This window comes from Papaver somniferum, chromosome 7 (assembly GCF_003573695.1).
Source record: "Papaver somniferum cultivar HN1 chromosome 7, ASM357369v1, whole genome shotgun sequence".
Taxonomy (NCBI): Eukaryota; Viridiplantae; Streptophyta; class Magnoliopsida; order Ranunculales; family Papaveraceae; genus Papaver; species Papaver somniferum.
The window spans coordinates 83,230,382-83,252,191 of NC_039364.1; the positions used below are offsets into that span (position 1 = coordinate 83,230,382).

At 37.4% G+C, this 21,810-nt stretch overlaps 1 pseudogene; it reads right to left on the reverse strand.

Annotated features, from left to right (window-relative positions):
* Positions 1 to 7,241: 7,241 nt before the first annotated feature.
* Positions 7,242 to 21,561, reverse strand: LOC113292781 (annotated as a pseudogene).
* Between the last annotated feature and the right edge of the window lie 249 nt (positions 21,562 to 21,810).

Sequence of the window (21,810 nt, forward strand, 5' to 3'; positions counted from 1 at the left end):
ATTGGTTAACTATTTGTGAACCAACTAAGTGTACACGTTTAGGTACGGTTACTCAAACCTAAATGAAATACATTTCATTTGTGTGTGACAAGCTAAGTTTCGATCTAACGGTTGAAAGATATTAGCTTGGTTAAATCAGGTTTTTCATCAAACGGTGAATATTGAATGCTTTGTTACTAAGCTAACATTGATTGCAAACCCTGATTTGAAAACTATATAAAGGAGAACTCTAGCAACTTGAAAAACTAATCCCCACATATCCTGTGTGATACTAGTTGGTTTAGCTAGAGTCGATTCTCCTTTAACCTTAGGTTTCTTCTCGAGACCCTGTACGTTAACGACTTAAAGAATTCATTGGGATTGTGAAGCCAGACGAAACTACTTCTCTTGTAGTTGAGCGATCCGATCTTGTCATTTTTTATCTTACAAGTTCAACTGAAAGACTGACTTGAGATTATATCTCCGATAGGGCAAGATAAAAAGAAATCACAAACATCTTCGTCTCATCGTTTGTGATTCCGCAATATCTTGTTTCGCTACCATACGATTAAGATTATTGTGAGGTGATTGATAATTCTAGGTTGTTCTTCGGGAATATAAGTCCGGGTTATCAATTAGTTCTTGTTCACCTTGATTTTATCAAAAGACGGAACAAACTCGTATGTTTATCTGTGGGAGACAAATTTATCTATTATCGTAGACTTTTCTGTGTGATACAGATTTTTTTATTCAAGTCTTCGACTTTGGGTCGTAGCAACTCTTGGTTGTGGGTGAGATCAGCTAAGGGAATTGATAAGCACGAAAGTGCGACGTATTTTCACCCATAAATACATTAGCTGGGACTATTTTTATCACTAATAAATTTGTTTTAGTTGTTTCTAGAAGAATAAGCTCTCGTGGAGAATTGGCTCGAAAAACTGTTATTTGCACCCGAAGGACACGTGTTATTCGGACTCTCGATGTTGGTTAAGGGGCACCTCAATTACTAAGGGGCGTCCAGTTTCTAAGGGCCACCTTCCTTACTATTTACACCCCATAGGACAAGTGCTAAAGGGACACCCATACAGGATTAAGGGGGAGTTCATCTTCAACAATTCAAATTTCAGTTTTGGCGGGAAAATGACAGCAGAATTAGGGTTTCAGTTTTGGAGGTGTTTGGGTGAGACTAAATGGCTGAAATCAAATGGGTTTGTTCCTAAGGCCTAAACAGAGATGGTAATATGCTTTGTTTCAATTACATTTGGCTGGATAATCACCGATTGATGAAAATAGAAAGGACAGAATTTGGCGAGAAAGGATTGAGTCCCAACATTCTCATTTACTTGCTATTCCTAGTTGGTTCAATATCTCTAGTTTCCAATCCTGTTCAACATTCTAGAATGAAGCATATTCACATAGACTATCATTTTATTAAGGAACTAGTGTAATCCAAGCTTTGGATGTATTTTTTGTCATCAAATAGCTAACATATTTGCCAAGAGATTGTGTGGCCTAGATTTTCTCTTCTCAAAACCAAGCTCAAGTTTGTACCTCCCTTGTGCTTGAGGGGGATATTAGCACTCATATAACTGGCAGAAAAGGTACAGTACAAAGAGTGTTGTGTAGCTCAAAGTGTAATTGGGGTATCAGTATACTACTCTCAGTTTTTATTGTAAGTTTGTCCTTTGCACACTCATTTTTGGTAATGGTTTGTTAACAACTAGTCACTTAACGATTTCTAAATATTCATACAATAATTCTATGTGTTTTCGGTGAAAGAATTTTGAATTATCTTCCTCATTTTTGTATCTCCAATACCTCCATAAATACTATCAAACTAGCCTTTTAGTCTTTTTTATTTTATTTTATTTTATTTTGGACCAAACATTATTTTTTTTCTGGTTTAAGGAAAAAATCCTCATAAGCTAACCAAGAAATGTCCTCCATGTATACCAAATTTAAGTAAATAACTACCCTTGAATTACCAAGTTCAAATAAGTCCACATTTAGGAAGATCTATTTTGGTGGAGTTTGGACCACTGTGGAGGTAGGGGTTCGGATTCTGTAATCGTTGACGCTCCAATTTAAGGAGTTTGGATGTAGTCTAGGGACCACTAATAGGGCATTAAAAAAAATTGGTGGAGTTTTTTCTTATTCAAAATATGCCATGTGTCTTGGACTATTCTATAACATTGACTACCGATGCTTGCAACGAGTAGTTATTTTGAGATGGCAAAATCCGGAGATATAAGATCTGATATTATTCCAGGGCCTTTCATAAGATTTTTGTTAAAGGGAGAGTAAAATGTGATCTGAAGAGCGCAAAAATCGTTCTCGTTAACTAAGGCCAACTCGATATATTTTCCCGAATCGGACTAAAGTACCCTTATGTACCACATGTACTCCTCGTACACGCTCACAAAAGTTTTTTCTTTATTCGTTTACCATACTTGTGAACCCAGACAGAAAAAAATGATTTTTTGGAGAATCAAACAGACAAGGCAAGCGAAATTGTTAATTTGGTTTACATATAAAGAATACTTAAAAACAATAAAACAGAGAAAGAAGAATCGAAAATAAAAAATTAGACTTAAAAATCAAAATTGATGAAACCCTTTCGAATCAACAAATAAAAAGAATGAATCATTTACGCCCAGTGATTAAGCTTGGTCTGTTATGATGAGAACAAGAAAACCATCCTAATTATCAATTATATATGTTTCGGTTTGTATATTATTACACTTCACGTTTTCCCTAAAAACGGGAAATGGTATTGTACCGACATTAAAGAGCAGCACAAATTTCTTGCTCTTAGAAAAGAAGACAACCATCAGGGATAGTTTCTTTGAAGATCTAGTTTCAATCTAATGATTTGAAACAGAAAATTGGCTGATTGCGAGAATATTATCTTTATAGTTGTTATTATCAGAAGAAGAATATCATGGGTTTTGTTTCTTATCTCTTGTTCTACAGCAAGGTAAGTTTGCTAGGGTTCTTAATTCCTGAGTCCTGACTGAGAAGAAGATGATCAATAATTTTGAAAGTGTGCGGGGAAAACATGGGGAAAGTAAGGTTATTTTAGTCTGAGTTAAAAAAATATATCGAGTTGCTCCTAGTTAATGAGTCGACCACGATTTTTGCTCTGCTCGGATCACATTTTGCTCTCCTTTTAACAAAAATCCTTTCATAAGTGTTACTTCGTCTGAAACAAATATTCCCTCACTTGAGAAGAGAAATAAAATAAAATAGAAACAACTATTCCAAGCTGCACATGCGGTTTGTCTTTCCTTCAAAGGAAAACCATGTGGAGCCAGGAGCTCTAGATACTGACTAAAAAAACATGCATTTAAATAATTTTTTTGATCAATAATTTATACTCACTCCGTTCCTTTTTAATAGGTTGGTTTTGTTTTTATAGAAAATTAAGGAAATTAAGAGAACTAATCATTAAAAGTGTGGTCCTCGTGACACTTGTCAATAAAAGAAGTGAAGTGAAATGGTTCCTATGACACTTGTCAGCAAAAGAAGTATAGTGAAATGATTCACATGACACTTATCATCAAAAGAAGTTAAGAGAAAAGTGGTCCCAGAAAACTAGAATAACATTTGACTTTCCTAATTAAGAAACCAGCCTATTTTTTTGAAACATTTATTTTAGGAAACCAGCTTATTAAAAAAGAACCGAATGAGTACTTTAGAACTAAAAGTTTGACGCAAAATGCAAATATGTATAACCATGATTAAACATGATCTGAATGGATACGAACAAAAAACAAGATATTAATATATGCCTAGGAAGGTCTCGTGGTAGTGCCGTAGTGTCAACCCACTGACAAATGTAGATGCTCATATTCATGTGTGTTAATCCATGATGACAGGGGAGAGCGGGTAATATTATAGGGCAGCATTTCTGAATCTTGCTATGGACATCACAAATCAGCAGGGCTAACCTTGAGACCAGTGGTGGAACCAGACTTTTCAACCTCGGAGACAAATATATAAAGGGGAAGATAGTACAAATGGCGGCCGGAGGACGCCCGAAATTTTTAGAGTTTTTTGTGATAAAAAGAACAGAATTTGCCTCAAGACTCCACAAAATATCATCAATACTTCATAGAACCTTATGGTATGTAATGTAAGCCTCGTGCTAGAATTTGTAATAGGAAACTTTAAAATGTAAATAGTTACACATATGAAGCATATTATAGTAATTTTGTAAAATTTAGGGGGACAATTATAAAAAACCTAAAATTTGTAAGCCTAGTCAGATTGTAAATTCTAGGGAGGACAATTGTCCTCCCTAGTCCTCACTCAGCTCCGCCCCTGCGAGACATGGTTTTAGTTTAGGGTGCTTGCACTCTAATATCAAGGTGACGACAGTTCATTATGTAATCAGTAGTATCAACTTTATGTTTGAAATGTAAAATGTGTTGTCACTGCCTCACTTCTTCTCCTCTTTCATGGAAGGTTAGACTTTCAAGACTCAAGAGTATAAAATAAAACATATTTTGATTTTATTTTTTACTACTCAGTGTGTGGCTGTGGATGGAATCATCAACTCCTAAAAGCCTAGCTAAAGTAAAAAAAGCAAGAAGTCCACGATACAAGACGAAAAAACTGTCAGAAATTTGTATACTTTGAGTTTGAACATGCTATTCAAAAAATAAGTGCAAGCTATGAAAACGGAAAAAGCTAATGGTAGAACGAATTTAATAGTCCACTTGTGGACCAATGAAATCCAACCATCCAACAAAATTGGTCTACCTCTAAAAACACTAGTCTTTCCCAAATGCGGAGGCAAAATTCAAACACTAACTAATCACATGAAAAAATGTGGTAATAAAATAATATCAAAATTTAAAGTAAATCTTCAGTGTAGTACTTACCTGTGGTTTTGGGGCTATTGATGTGTGTTGGTGAAGAGATAGAAAATGCAGCAGCAGATTCAGCAATTTCTTTACTGAGTTGTTCAAACTTGCCTTGATCAGGATGCTCAACCTTGACCCTAAATGCAATCAGAGCATCCATTTGCTTATTTAACAAAGCAGCTTCATTCATAACTTGGTCAACTTTATCCTTGTAAAACTTGTTAACGTAGTTGAATTCATCATCAAGTCTATAGAAAAATTTCTGTTCTAACTCTCCTCCTTCTTCATTTGACATCAAGAACTTGGTTTCATATCTATGATAACCTTGCTTGTTATTAGATCTTCCTTGTTCTACATTATTATGATCAAATGATTGCACTAATATGACTGGTTCCTCATGGTGTATAAATGCATGATGGTGGTGATGATGATGATGGCTATGGTTAGGACTATTGGTTAGGCTGATGCTAGGAATACGACTCAAGAGACCACTGAAACTTCTGTACATTGTAAAATTTCTGCTTAACCCATCTCCACCTGCAGCAGCATTAGTAGGATCATGAGAATGTTTGTGGTTTTGGTGGGGGTTTTTGAGTTTGAAAAGTTTAAGATCTTCAAGTGCAGATTTGAGGGATGTGTAATCCATGTAAGCCCCTTGCCATTCTGGCACCATTTGAGAGGCAAACTCTTTTCCAAATTTCATCTCTCAGACTCTCACTATCTAGATCTTACTGGTCATGATGATCAGTAACGCAGATAGAAAAAATGTGAGACCAGAGATGGAGAGAGTATATCTATTAAAGAACAGCTTCAATAGGAAGGCAGTCGATAACTATTCTAGACTCACTTACTATACATTATGTTTTTCTTTCTGTACTTGTTTTACATTTTTTTTCCTAATGGTGATCGTGCGACAATTTTTTCTTATTTTTTACTTTCAATTTTATTTTTTAAGAGAGGCTTCGGTAACCCCATTTCATTTGTAGAATCCAAATGATAATGAAACGAAGTTAAGATAAGGGCACCAATCTGACAGACAAGAAACAAGTAAAGAAAATACCAAAAATACTTTATACCCCGAAATTCTTCCACCAAATCTTTCCCGCGGCAAATGGCGGGGTATGAGTGGGGGTGCGTAGCATACAATGTTATTCTTACCTCTGACGTACATAAGTCACTCCTATAATCACAAAGATTCAGACGGGGACACTATCCCCTTGTCTTTTTTTTAACAAAAATTCTCAAACCGAGAAAAAAACAAAGAAAAAAAACCCGGGAGAGACGGTTTTGCCATTGTTTCCTTCCCTCTGTTCTTTTAGAACCACTGTTTTTTTAATAAGAAGAAGAATAATGCGAACAAAGGTGCAAGAGGAAGCCAGGTTAAGTAATAATTTGGAGGCTGTGAGTGGCTTTACTACCGAAGCTGCTACATATCCCCGAATCCTTTCCACCAAACCCTTCTCCGATAGGTGGCATCATCCTCCCAGAACGAATGATGTGGAAGAGTGACTGAATTTTCTCTACGACTGGAGCAGTGGCTACTATCCGCCTCTTTCTAATTATTAGAATATATAGCAGATACAAACAAGTAGCCGAGGTGCAGAAAAGGATCGAGGAAACTATATGGTGAAGTGAAGACTAAATCAAGTAACTGTGCAGTAAGACACGTGAAGTGGAGGTTAAGTCAAGTGACCGTGATATACATGGCACGTGAAGTGAAGACCATACAATATACAAACTGAAGTCAAAGTCAAGATGAAGTGATCAAGACTCAAGTTACCAGAAGATCGACGGAGATTAAACAACACAAAAGATCGAGGGAGATCAGTTAAGTTTCCAAGAATAAAAAGATCTCGTGTAATTTAGGTAGTTTTCTAGATAAGTCAAATATCTAGCTAATTTCATATTATTCATATTATAGTTAATTAGGATATATATTCTAGAGAATAATATAATATCATATATTAATTATTCATACTGTATAAATAGAGTGTCTCAATGTAATTGTAAAACAATCTCAGAATGTTCTGATGATCAATATTATTATTCACCCTACGGGGTTGCTTGTGGACGTAGGTCGAGTTGACCGAACCACGTTAAACATCGTCTCCATTATTGTTTTGGTATGTAGATTTATTTATTCTTGATTGATTTATTTTATCATTGATTTGTTTTTATTATTTATCTAACATCAATGATATCCATCTTGAATTTGATCTACATATCAAAATTTAAGACTAATGTTACAAGAACTTTACAAGAACTTTACTTTACACTCAAAACTACATCCATTAACTACGTATAAAAGATAAGACAACGACTACTGACTAAGGTTAGCTTAATTGATGATATTGAAAAACCAACGTCATTTCCTCACCGAACAATATCTACGGTCCCATTGTTAGATGAAAACTCTTCAGTCATCTTTATCATCATCATCTTCATCATAGTTGAAAGGTAGTGGCACTGATTTAAATGCCCGATACTTGCCCACATTGTTCAAATGCTCATTCTCCAACCTGAAACATCAATTTATATACTTTTAGTACCTTTGTCATCATAGCGGTATCTGAATTGGTAGCTATTCATGCAAGTTTTTCGTTTTTATTTCTATGCTTGGAAAAATGCAATATTTTTAGGTTATTCTTTGTGTAATTTTAATTATCAAGTTCAAATCAGTATCTCTCAGATCCAAACACCGATAACGGGGAAACTTGGTAATAACTGGCTGACCAATTGATGAACTTATCATTTAACAGTCTAAAGGCTATAGTTATGCAACTCATTCAATATGAATTTAATCTTTGATGTCATACCTGAAGAAATTCCACATTCCACGACGAATGATCTCTAGACAAGCAAAGATCGTGACCATGGCTTCCATATGTAGGAAAGGAAGTTTAAAATCAAAAATACTTTGCAACCAGGCAAATCTGAGCAAGATATTCAGTACCTGCATTTAAAGCAATGATATTGTTAATGTTTCACGAACTGCATCAACATCAAGCTAGCAATTGAGGCATTCAGCTTATTAGCTTAATCAATTACTTACAATGGCTCCAAAGTATACATTTTGTTGTGGGATAAGAAGTTTATCTCGCAGAAAGCGATTCCTGGAGTTGCTCTGAAAGAGTCCCCAATCTGTAACAATATCCCAGTAAGTGCTAACAACAGCGGAAATTATTGAACTGAGCAATGCCAGTATGAGCCATGCGGTTGTGTCATTCAGCTTATAAGCTGCTCTAATGGCTACAGCAACAATTGTTGAGAAATATTTCAATGCATTATATCCTTGCATTCGGTCTTTCTCCTCAAATAAACGGCGCAGGCACTGTAAAACAGAACAAGCTATCTACTATGAGAATATGGGAAAATTAATGTGCACATAAAGCTATATTACCAAATACTGTCTACTTCCTAATTTGTTCAAAGGCCTGTGGTTCCTAAGCTATATGCATTGCTATCATCTTTCATCTGGACCTGAGACACAGGAAAGCAAACCAACCTGAAATAAACGGAACGAATATGGTATTGAGGCTATGATGAAATTGAAAACTTTAAAAACACCGGTCTTCTTGCACGAGCTATCCCTGGATTTAAAACCTCCCCCGCCATAGTAGCAGATGTAGTATTCAATACTTCTAATGGCTTGGACCTGAAAACAAAGAAGAAGAATATAGTTACTAAAATTAATAGTTTCGAGTGATTCTTTAATTTTACGCTGTGATTTCTAAGCATCAACAATCAAGATCTAACCTGGCTAGTTAACTGATCTGCCAGGAAAATATCAGGTAGTAGAACCTGCGTTTTAGAAGAGACACATTAAAGATCATTAGATTGTTCCTACTGTCCGCATCATTATTTCTTAATGGAATATAATCTGATTATTTACCTTGTAAAAAGGAGCGCATATACAATGGAAGAAACTCACAAGCAAGAAATATCGGCTTGACGTTGGTTAAACTTCAACATAGAAGTCACTAACAAGCTGGTTAGGACAAGATTAGAAAATTGATGTAATCCTAAGGGAATTAGAAGTCATCTAGTTCTAAGAAAAGGAAAGACATGTAATAAGGTAATAGGACTAGGAAAAGGAATTCATAGTTCTATATATATATGATCACCAAAGTTGTGGTTGATCATATGAGCAAGATTAGAGCTTGTGTTTAGTTTTGAGAGATTTTCTAAACATCAATAAAGAGAGTTGTCTTTATATAAGCTAAGTTTCATCTTGCAGTTGCCATTAATTGGTATCAGAGCTTGTTTCTGAGCCATGGAAATCGAAACCACCATTGTGGGTGCAAAACAGTTCACACCACCATCAATACAAGTTCCAATCCTCAACGCCACAAACTACACAATATGGGCCATGAGAATGAAGGTACTGATGAAAATCTACAAAGTTTGGGAAACAATTGATCCTGGTACATTGGACCCAGACAAAAACAATGTTGCCATTGGATTACTCTTTCAAGCAATACCAGAATGTCTTGTTCTACAAGTTGGTGAACATGAAACTTCAAAGAAAATTTGGGATGCAATAAAGGCACGTAATCTCGGAGCTGATCGAGTTAAAGAATCCCGTCTGCAAACCTTAATGTCTGAATTTGAAAGAGTGAAGATGAAAGACACTGATACTATTGATAGCTTTGCAGGAAAGCTATCAGAGATAGCCTCAAAAGCTGCGTCACTTGGACAATCCATTGATGAAGATAAACTGGTAAAGAAGTTTCTCAATAGTTTACCAAGATCCAAGTATATTCATATCATAGCTTCTCTCGAACAAGTCTTGGATTTAAAGAAGACTAGCTATGAAGATATAATTGGAAGATTGAAAGCATATGAAGAAAGAATCCTTGATGAAGAAAACAATGGAGAAACTCAAGGAAAACTTTTGTACACAAACTCTTACCAACAAAACTCTGCGACAAGAGGAAGAGATCGTGGAAGAGGTGGTAGAGGAAACAGAGGCCGAGGAAGGGGAGGAAGGTTTAACTCACAAGATAGAACAACAAGTCAGAATGATCAAAACCAAGGGAAAGAAAAGAAGGATAAATCAAATAATATTTGTTACAGATGTGATAAAGCAGGACACTTCTCCTCTGTATGCCCTGAAAGAATACAAAAGATGGAAGAAACAAACTAGAATGAAACAAGGGAAGCAGATACAGCTCTTTTCATGCACGAAGTTGTATTCTTAAACGAAGGGAAACTAATACCAAAGAACTACGAATCAAAGGATGGAGAAGAAGGAATCTGGTATTTAGATAATGGAGCCAGCAATCACATGACTGGTAAGAGACACTACTTTTCTGAACTCAATGAGAAAATCAAAGGAAAAGTGAAGTTTGGGGATGGATCTTCTGTAGAAATTGAAGGGAAAGGATCAATTCTATTTCAGAGCAAGACCGGAGAACAGAAGCTTGTCACAAACATCTACTTCATCCCAAACTTACAAAGCAACATTCTAAGTTTAGGACAAGCTACAGAAGTTGGATGTGATGTTAGAATGCGACAAGATTATCTAACAGTTCATGACCCAAGTGGAAGACTTTTAGTTAGAGTCTCACGCTCACAGAATAGACTCTACAAGATAAGTCTCATGATTGGAAGGCCATTGTGTCTGAATATGAGACTGGAAGATCAGACATGGAAGTGGCACGCAAGGTTAGGACACATAAGCTTTAGAAATTTAAAGGCAATGTCTCAAAACAAGATGGTTCGAGGACTACCACAGATAAATATGAAGCAAAAATCTGTGAATCATGTTTAGTTGGGAAACAAACTCGTCAAGGTTTCCCAAAAGCAACAACATTCAGAGCCTCAAAGCCATTAGAGCTTCTTCATGCTGATTTATGTGGTCCTATTACACCACAAACCCTTGCAAATAACAAATACATATTTGTTATTATAGATGACTTCTCAAGATATATGTGGTCTATTCTTATGAAAGAAAAGAGTGAAGCATTTGACAGATTCAAAGCTTTCAGAAATCTGATAGAAAAAGTTAAAAGAGGAGGTCAAAATGCTTAGAACTGATAGAGGAGGAGAGTTCACTTCCTTAGAGTTCAACAAGTTCTGTGAGTCAAATGGAATCAAAAGGAACTCACAGCACCATATACACCACAAACAAAACGGAGTGGTGGAGAGGAGAAACAGGACTCTAATGGAGATGACAAGAAGTTCTTTAAAGGCTATGCAGGTACCTAATTATCTATGGGGAGAAGCTGTACGACACTCCACATACCTAATAAACAGGATACCTACGAAAGCTCTGAAAGACATGACTCCATATGAAAGTTTGCGAAAGAGAAAACCAAACATAGATCATTTAAGAGTGTTTGGTTGCAAAGCATACGCAAAAGTTGATTCTGCAACTCTTAAGAAACTGGATGATCGATCTCAGACTCTTGTGAATCTAGGAATTGAGCCTGGATCCAAAGCTTACAGATTATTCAATCCAACAACGAAAAGAGTGATAGTGAGTCGAGATGTGGTATTCGATGAAAAACAAACTGGAACTGGAAAGAAAAATGATGGACCAAGTAGGGATCCAGGAATGTTTCACATGAGATGGGGTCAAGTAATTGATGAAGGCGAAGGACCCATAATCATCAATACCAATGGAAACAATGATGTTAATCAAGAAGAAGAAGAGAATAATGAAAACACTGAGAATAACGAAGAAGTAGAAGAAGAGAAGAAGAAGAAGAAGAAGAAGAAGAGGAGATCCATGAAATAACTCAACCCATTCCACTGCGAAAATCAACAATACAGATACAAAAGCCACAGTATCTGGAGGATTATGTTCTTCCAGCTGCAGAAGAATGTGAGATTATGCTACTTTCTGTTAATGATGAACCAAGGAATTTTCAGGAAGCAAAGGTCTCGACTAAATGGACACAAGCATGTAGAGAAAAATTATTTCAATCAACAGAAACAAGACTTGGTTTCTAGTTGATAAGCCAGGTGGGGTAAAAGTGATTGGTCTTAAGTGGATCTTCAAAATAAAACGGAATGCTGATGGTACTGTCAACAAATATAAGGCAAGACTTGTATCTAAGGGATACGTTCAAGAATCAGGCATAGACTTTGATGAATTTTTCGCACCAGCTGCTAGACTAGAGACAATTCGTCTCTTAATAGCAGAAGCAACATCAAACTCATGGGAAATTCACCACTTAGACGTTAAGACAACATTCTTACATGGTGAATTGCGAGAAGATGTGTATGTTGAACAACCAGAAGGTTTTGAAGTAAAAGGACAAGAGCATAAGGTTTATAAGTTATCAAAAGCTCTATATGGTCTAAGACAAGCTCCTCGAGCCCGGAATACAAAGTTAGATCAAATCTTAAGAGAAATTAGTTTTGTTAAGTGCTCTAAAGAAACATCAGTATACAGAAGAGAAGAAAAAGGAACGCTTCTTGTGATTGCAGTCTATGTAGATGATCTATTTTTGACTGGCAACTCCCTTAAGGTGATCAATGAGTTCAAGAGAGAAATGTCATCAAAGTTTGAGATGTCAGACCTCGGAAAACTCACTTATTACCTTGGCATAGAAGTCCATCAAGGAGTAGATGGGATTCAGATTAAACAAGAAGCTTATGCAAGGAGAATTCTGAAAGAAGCAGGACTTGAAACTTGTAATCCAACTAAGATACCAATGGAGTTTGGACTTAAAGTTTCAAAGGCACAAGAAGAAGCTGAGATTGATCCAACGAGTTATAGAAGAAATGTTGGATGCCTTAGATACTTGTTACACACAAGACCAGACTTGGCTTTCTCTGTGGGAGTAGCAAGCCGTTATATGCAGAGTCCACGCAAGTCTCATGGTGATGTAATAAAGCAGATATTTAGATATCTAAGAGGAACAATCAGCTATGGATTGAAGTATGGTCGAGGAGAATCAAAAGGAATTGTTGGGTATAGTGACAGCAGTCATAATATTGACCAAGATGATGGAAAAAGTACAACTGGTCATATATTTTATCTAGGAGAAGCACCTATTACATGGTGTTCACAGAAGCAAGACACTGTAGCGCTCTCATCCCGTGAAGCTGAGTTTATGGCTGCAACAGAAGCAGCTAAACAATCAATATGGCTTCAAGAACTGTTGGGTGAAATCAAAGGAAGAGAACCTGAAAAAGTTCTCATCAAGATTGATAATAAGTCTGCAATTGCACTTACTAAAAATCCAGTGTTTCATGGGAAGACGAAACACATTCACAAAAGGTATCATTTCATACGAGAATGTATCGAGAAGGAGATCATCAACGTTGAACACATACCAGGAACTGAGCAGAAAGCAGATATATTGACAAAGGCATTAGCTCGGATCAAGTTTGAAGAAATGAGACAATTGATTGGAGTACAAGATATGTCACGGGTAAGGTTGAAGCTTAACGGGGAGAATGTTGGTTAAACTTCAACATAGAAGTCACTAACAAGCTGGTTAGGACAAGATTAGGAAATTGATGTAATCCTAAGGGAATTAGAAGTCATCTAGTTCTAAGAAAAGGAAAGACATGTAATAAGGTAATAGGACTAGGAAAAGAAATTCATAGTTATATATATATATGATCATCAAAGTTGTGGTTGATCATATGATCAAGATTAGAGCTTGTGTTTAGTTTTGAGAGATTTTTTAAACATCAATAAAGAGAGTTGTCTTTATATAAGCTAAGTTTCATCTTGCAGTTGCCATTACTTGAACGATATACAATATTGAAAGGGAAAACTGTTACGAGAAATACAAACTGCACAGAGATATTTACTTGTTAGTTTAGTTAGTTCGTGATTTAATTAATATGGGATTGATTTAGCTAGGAAAGAAAAAGAAAGTATCTTACAATGACTAAAATAAGAGGGACTAACTCGGTTAGGGACTTGTAGTCTTTGGTATGCTTGTTCATTTCCATATCTAAGTTTGCGAGTACGCTTGCCAACGCTAGTGTTGCGAGGGCTGAGCTTATGAGGAAGACTTCCCTGTAGCCCAATTCAGTCCCTTGTTTGAACCCAAATATAAATGGATAATTTACCCGATAACGTCTCCAGGCATAGACATTAATTGCATACATGAGCATATGAAGGACAATGAATCCAAATAGGCTGCAAAGCACAATTTAGATCAATTTAAGTGATGCTGAGAATATACGACAAGAATTGAATAGATGATAATAAAACAAGACCTACATTGATGTCATTGATTAATGCAGTTAAAATCAAAGATTCTAAAAAATTCAGAATGGAAATTTTGACTTACCTATAAAGGGGAAACAAGGTTTCCATATACTCCGTCCCCAATATGTTACGAGCACGTACAATCAATATAAGAGACGCCAAGAGGGCTAACGCGCATCCAGCAAAGAAACCTGAAGAAGCATTCGAACAGTTACAATTAGTGTATTACAGCTTGAAAACATTTCAATACGAAATAGATTCTCTCACTTTAAAAGAAACTGGCGATTCAGGAGCTAACTGATTGTGCAAGAGCAAATTCTAGTACTTGGTTATGGATGAGTTTACCCAAGGAAAATGTAGTCCTATGCCTTTCTCTCTTTGCTGCTGGTCTCAAAATTCTTATGCCTTTGCTACGGTTTGCATTTGTGAAGTGCTTGATGAAGGTGGCTTCAACTCTCTCCATAAGCCTAGTAACCTATAAGCCGAGAACCAAATGACACAATTATAGTGATTGGTTGGTTTGGTTAGACAAACATCAGAGCAATAATGAACAAACATACCCCATCATAGCTGCCAATGTAGGAGTTATCCACCATGTGTAGGTAAGATTTTGATGCATTTCTTGAAGTGATCTATGTCAGAGTAAAAAGATCAATAATTTTGTTCACTAGTGATTTGTGGTAACCTAGTGTAACTCTGAACCGATGTAAAGAGGAGGAAATTTCACCTTGTCATACTTCTTCATGATCTTAGAAAATGCCAAGACGTTCAGAAAACTGTTTCATATAGCATTTCGAAAAGAATAAATGGTTCAAACAAACTGTAAGCATAATGATCCAGGAAAGTAATCAAAGTGTACATAAGTATATTTGTAACCTGTAACTCTTTAAGAGACGAAGTTTCTGATAGAACTCGACGAAAGCTCGTTGCAGTTGTAGCTCAACTTTTTGCAAGTTCTCTCTTCCAAAAACAATGTCGTTGTTCTTGTTAACGTTAAGTATTCCTTTTATGGTTGACCGTGGTGTTTCAAGAGTATTGTTAATGGTCACACGATCAAGGACGTCTAGTGAAGCTGGTCTACTGACGTCCATCTTCTTTGCTTTCGTTTCGCTCACAGTAGTACTAGTTGAACTAATAACTCGGGTACCATTAAGAACAACATCATCTCCGGATTCCTCAGATTGTTCTTCAAGGCTTTGCTCAATCTCTTTAATGGCATCCATATGAGGCATTGCTGCATCAACATCAGCACATAGTTTTAATTTGATAATTTGATATCTCACTATGTAAGTTAAAAACTATTAGAAAAAAATATAACCATATATCATCCACAACATCATCTGGCAACATGAAGGCATACACATTTGTTGGAAAAAATTGGGTTTCACAAAGGATGAATGAATCAGATAAGAAAGTGTTGCACTCCAAAACTTTCAAGGCTTGTATAAATTTCTTTTAGACAAATATTTCTACCCTCCCAATAACAATTGGCGATTACAACAGGTATGCGAAATATTGCCTTCAGGATACAATGAAAGCCCTGCAACGAAAACTGAATTCAAGGTTTGTACCCCTTGATTCAATCAAGAACACACAAAGAGATTTCTGATTTCTGATGATGCTTTTTGAAACAGAGAAAACAGATTGATTTTTCTTATATGTTTAAACGAAACTGGGAGAAGCTATTTATAAAGGGTTTTGCACCTGTTGGGAATAGGTTTTTATTCGCCAACAGGTTTCTATTCACGAAACGTCGGGTTCCTTCATCAACAGACATCAATGGTGTCTTTTGGATTCGAAATTTTCGAACAGGCTTTTATCGGCCAAATAAAACCGTCAGTTCAAAAAATTCTTCCGGGGGCGTTGCCCCCTTGAAACCCCCACCAGGGGCGGTCTCCCCTGGACCCCCACGACCTGACCTGTCAGGTCGACCACAGCCTGGGGGGCGATGCCCCCCAGGACCCCCCTTTGGTAAGCGGTGTTGAAAATATTCCAACAACATTAGCAGTAGATTTGTCACGACAGGAGGTCGAAGTTTGCCTATATATATACACTAATTTGTTGATCAAAATAGAAAGGAATTAGCCACCAAAATTATTTGGGAAAGTTGTGTACATACCTTCTCTAGATACATTTGACGATCTGCTGTTCGATCTTGAAGTACCAGTTGGAGAAAGAAGCGAATTAGTTTGTGGAGAAGTAACTCGAGGCGAGGTTTGCGAAACAGCTGCAGCAGAAGCAGCAACATCGGAAGCAAGTTTAGTCATCTCAACAGACCAATTGACGAAATGATGATTAGTTCCATCAGGATTTTCAATCTTAATCCTGAAAGCAATCAAAGCATCCATTTGTTTGTTCAAAGCTAGAAGATGAAGTTTGGGTGAAATTCTTCCACACTTAATATGCAGATTTTAGAGTTTTATTTATACTCAAAAAATACTGCAATGCAGTTACAGACTCAATCAAAACAAAGACTTTTAACAAACTCAAGACTCTAATGTAACTGAGCGTAATCCTAGCCTTAGGAGTCTTCCTTGTTACTCGGTCTTCTGACTCTCTGATGGTGCTTATCTTGTTTTTGTTAACAAGGTGCAGCTGAGTCATTGTGCTAACTAACACCCTCCCTCAAGTTGAGTTGGAGTTTATGGATGTTCAATTTGTCACGCAGAAGCTGAAACTTAACAAAAGGCAGGCCCTTAGTAAATAAGTCAGCTATTTGATCCCTTGAACTAATGAACTGCACTTTGAGTTGTTTAGCTGCGACACGTTCACGGACAAAGTGATAGTCTATCTCAATATGCTTTGTCCTTGCATGGAAGATAGGATTCGCTGTCAGATAAGTTTCCCCCAGATTGTCACACCACAAGGAAGGCACAGGCGTAAGAACCCCTAATTCACGTAACAGAGACTGAATCCAAACAAGTTCTGAAGTTGCAATAGCAATGCCACGATACTCAGATTCAGTGCTTGACTTTGAAACTGTTTTTTGTTTCCTGGCACTCCAAGAAATAAGATTACCCCCAAAGTAGATACAGTAGCCACTAGTGGAACGCCTATCATCCAAATTACCTTCCCAATCTGCATCTGAATAGGCATTGAGAGAATAGTTCAAGACTGGTGAGAAGAACAAGCCGTAGTCAATTGTGTGCTTCAAATAGCGCAAGATTCGTTTAACAAGCTCCCAATGCTCCAAATAAGGCTCATACATAAACTGACAGGCCTTGTTAACAGCCACTGCTATGTCAGGCCGTGTAATGTGTAGATATTACAAGGCCCCTACAACACTTCTGTAAAGAGTGGGATCTGCAAACAATTCAGCACCTTGGCGACGAACTTGGAGGTTAGTAGCCAGTGGAGTGCAAACCGGCTTAACCCCATCTAGTTTGGTGCGATGTAGTAAGTCTGAGATGTATTTCCGTTGAGAAAGCACCAATTTGCCACCTTGACGTAAAACTTCAACACCTAGGAAATAAGAAAGGAGACCCATATCTTTTACAGCAAATGAAGTACCCAAATCAGTCACCAGTTGATCTATTAAGTCAGATGAAGAGCCTGTCACAATTATATCATCAACATATATCAACGCATATGTTGTGGAATTACCAGAAATACTGATGAAAACAGATGAGTCCGCCACTGAAGCCTTGAAACCCAACAGGAGAAGATGACTGCGGAGACGAGAAAACCATGCACGCGGTCCCTGTTTGAGGCCATACAAGGATTTATGGAGCTTGCTGACGTGATCAGGGAAGTTAGGATCGACATAGCCAGCAGGCTGCTTCATATAGACATCCTCCTCCAAGACACCATGCAAAAATGCATTTTCAACATCAAGCTGACGCAACTGCCAGCCATTCATCACTGCAAGCGATAGTACTAGTATGATAGTGCAAGGTTTGATCACCGGTGAGAAAGTTTCGCCATAATCCACCCCCTCTTGCTGTGTAAACCCTTTAGCAACCAAGCGTGCTTTATATCGCTGTATTGAACCATCTGGGTTTCGCTTTATCCGGTAGACCCACTTAGACCCCACTATATTCATGCCAGACTCAAACTTAACAAGTGAGTAAGTACCATTTCGGATCAGTGCATTTATCTGAGTGTCCATGGCGTCTCTCCATTCTGCTATTTTGCAAGCTTTAGAGTAGCAAGTCGGCTCCATAAAATCTTCGTCATGGAGAGGATATTTAGTTGCAGCAAGACACAATTTTTGAATTGGTTTGGTAAAATCTGACTTTGCACGTGTGACCATTATGTGACCTTGTTGCACTTGCTGATCAGCATGATCAGGAGACAAGGAATTAATTGCAGACTCGTCTGAAGCAGCCGGAGAAACATCTGGAGAATTTGGAGCATTTGCCTGAGTCTGCAGCTCTAACACTGGTGACAGCGGCTGCTGTAGCTGTAGCTGAGCAGGAGATGAAGGACTGAAAACTGCAGAGCTAAGAATATCTGTGCTTGATGCAGGAATCGGCTGACAAACGACAAGAGCTTGCTGCTGCTGAGGAGAGAATGGGAATGTGCTTTCTTCAAATCTCACGTGACGTGATATATATTGCCTATTGGTTTGCAGATGAAGGCAAATATAGCCTTTATGCACTGCACTGTACCCTAAAAATACACAAGGAAGTGACCTGGGTTCTAACTTGTTTGCATTGTAAGGCCTTAGACAGGGATAAGCCAAGCAACCAAACACTCTTAAAAAGGTATAATTTGGTTTCTTATTGTACAGCAGCTCAAGAGGTGTGAGGGAATTTGTTTTAGATTTAGGCACCCTATTGATAAGATAACAAGCGGTAGTAAAAGCATCTGACCAAAAATCTTTTGGAAAATGAGCGTGAAAAAGAAGTGCTAGACCACTCTCTGTTACATGTCTTATACGACGCTCTGCAAGACCATTCTGAGCCGAGGTGTGAGGGCAGGAAAATCTATGTTGGATGCCTGAACTATTTAAATAGGAGGTAATTCTTTTGTGCTCAAGAGCATTGTCAGATTGAAAAACTTTGATTTTTAACCAGTTAAATTTTCTACTTGTTTGTGAAAATGAACAAAGATATTGTAAGCATCAGAACGATGAACCATTGGAAATACCCATGTGTAATGAGAGAAGACATCCATTAACAACAGGTAATAACGAAAACCATTCCTTGACAGTTGTGGAGAAACCCAAATATCAGAAACAATCAAACTTAAAGGAGTATCAAAGGTAGTAGTACTGAGAGAAAAGAGAGTTTTCTACTCTTGCTAACATGACAAGAGTGACAAAAATCGAACTTCTTATGCAAAACAGGAAGAGAGAAATTCCTAATTATTTTTGAAACAGTTCCAAGCATGGGGTGACCCATGCGCTGGTGCCAAACAGGTAAACTGGCTGAGAGAAAAGACTGAGGCATTTTGGATGTATGAAAATCACCTACGCCATCGAATACATACAACCCATTCTCATTCCTCCCCTTTAGCAGCACTGCCCCTGTGCATTTGTCCTTCACAAGAAAAAAGCTTGTGTGAAACTCAAAAATCACGTTGTTGTCCTTACAGAATTTAGAAACAGATAGAAGATTTGTTTTAATATTAGGCACATGATAAATCTGATTTAATATAAAGCAACGTGACTTATGAGTGAATTTTGTGTTACCAATATGTGCAATCTCCATACCATTACCATTACCTACTCTAACTTGATCCGTGCCCTCATACTCATGCGGTATGCAGATGTTGTTCACATCAGGAGTTAGATGATGGGTTGCACCAGTATCAGTCACCCATTGTCCATTTGGTTGACCACCTGGTAAGGCTATATAAGCCTCAGGCGTTTTTGCAGGTTGTTGAGCATCTCTGTCATAGCGAAACCAGCATCGATCTGCAGTATGGTTACGCTTTTTGCAAATATGACAATAGACTGTGCCATTACCAGAATTTCTAGGAGGCTGTTGAGGCCGACGATTATTGTTTGGCGGATTTGGTCCTCTCGGTGTATTTTGAACTCCTCTTGGTGCAGGTCTGCTAGCAGATGAGGAAGAGCTGACATAGTTTGCAACTGGTTCTTGCAACTGAGACAGTTGATGTTCTAACCTCATCTCAAAAGTCAAAAGATGAGTTATGAAGGTTGATATGTCCATTGTTTCAGCAGTACTTAAAGTAGTAACAATAGGGTCATATGTATGAGCCGGTACGGTGTATCCAGGTCCAAAGACGCGAACCCCCCTCGTTACCTGTGGCTGCAAGTTGATCAAACAAACGCTTAGCATCATTTAAATACACCTTCAGAGACTTATTACCTTTGTGCAGATTATGGGGCTGTCTCTTTAAATTCATCTGGTGAGAAAATGTTTTTGGAGCAAACTCAGACTCCAAGGTGTCCCATATCTCTTGTGCAGTCTCAAGTTCTGCAACTACACTGAGAACCTCAGGAGTTAAGGTAGAATTCATCCAACCAACGATCAAAGAATCTTGGTGCTCATATGCAGTGAACGCAGGATTAACAGCCTCACTTTCTGGTAGAGTTCTTGGTGGTTTTTCTTTTGATCCATCAATAAAACCTGTTAAGTCATAGCCTTTCTGTATAGGCTTGAACTGAGCCTTCCACAATACATGATTAGTACCAGTATGTTTCAAGGTAACAAGGTGATGGATTTGAACCTGGCGTAGAGTAGTTGTAACCTCTGCCATTGATTTGATTTGTGGTTGTATAGGTTTCAGAATAGGCGCGGAAGCCGGTTTTTGGATCTTGAGCCTGATACCAAGCTAGAAGATGAAGTTTGGGTGAAATTCTTCCACACTTAATGTGCAGATTTTAGAGTTTTATTTATACTCAAAAGATACTGCAATGCAGTTACAGACTCAATCAAAACAAAGACTTTTAACAAACTCAAGACTCTGATGTAACTGAGCGTAATCCTAGCCTTAGGAGTCTTCCTTGTTACTCGGTCTTCTGACTCTCTGATGGTGCTTATCTTGTTTTTGTTAACAAGGTGCAGCTGAGTCATTGTGCTGACTAACATTCAACAAATCAGCTTCTTTCATAACTTCCTCAACTTCGCTTTTGTAAAACTTATTAACTTTGTTGAATTCATCATCCAGACTTCTGAAATACACAAGTTCATATTCAGCTCCTTTTTCAGATGACATCAAGAACTTGGTTTCATAACGATGATCAAGATTTTTGTCTAGCTGCTGAGGATGATGATTATGTTCATGATCAACGGCAGTAACTAGTATGACTTGATCTTCAATATCACCATGACCTGCTTCTCCAGATACTTTAGTAGTAGGACTTGTTAAATTACTGTATCTTCTAGTAAGACCACTAAATGTTCTGTACAATGTCATAGTTCTTTTCAGGGTCGGAGCAGTAGGATGCGGTTTATGTTTATGATTAAAATCATGAATATCTTTCAGAAGGGTTTTGAGATAATCATAATTCATGTATGCTTCTTCCCATTCTGGCACCATTTGAGACTTGAATTCTTTCCCAAACTTCATGTTTAGCTTAGCTTAGATGATCACAGTAGCTTAGTTGGGCAGAGGTTTATATGTGACATACACAAATATATTTCTATCGAAGGAAAACAGAACAACTGATTATAAGGATGGATGTGATGATTTTTCTAGTATGGAGTTATTATATAGCAAGAGAAGAGAAAAAAAATTCTTTGATGTTTCAACTTAATTTATTTACTTAATCAAGAATTTGGACATTCAATTCAACCTACTAAAGTTTGATTAGCACAATTACTTTATTGCAACTTGAAACTCCTTTCGGGTTGCACACCACGAGAGAGA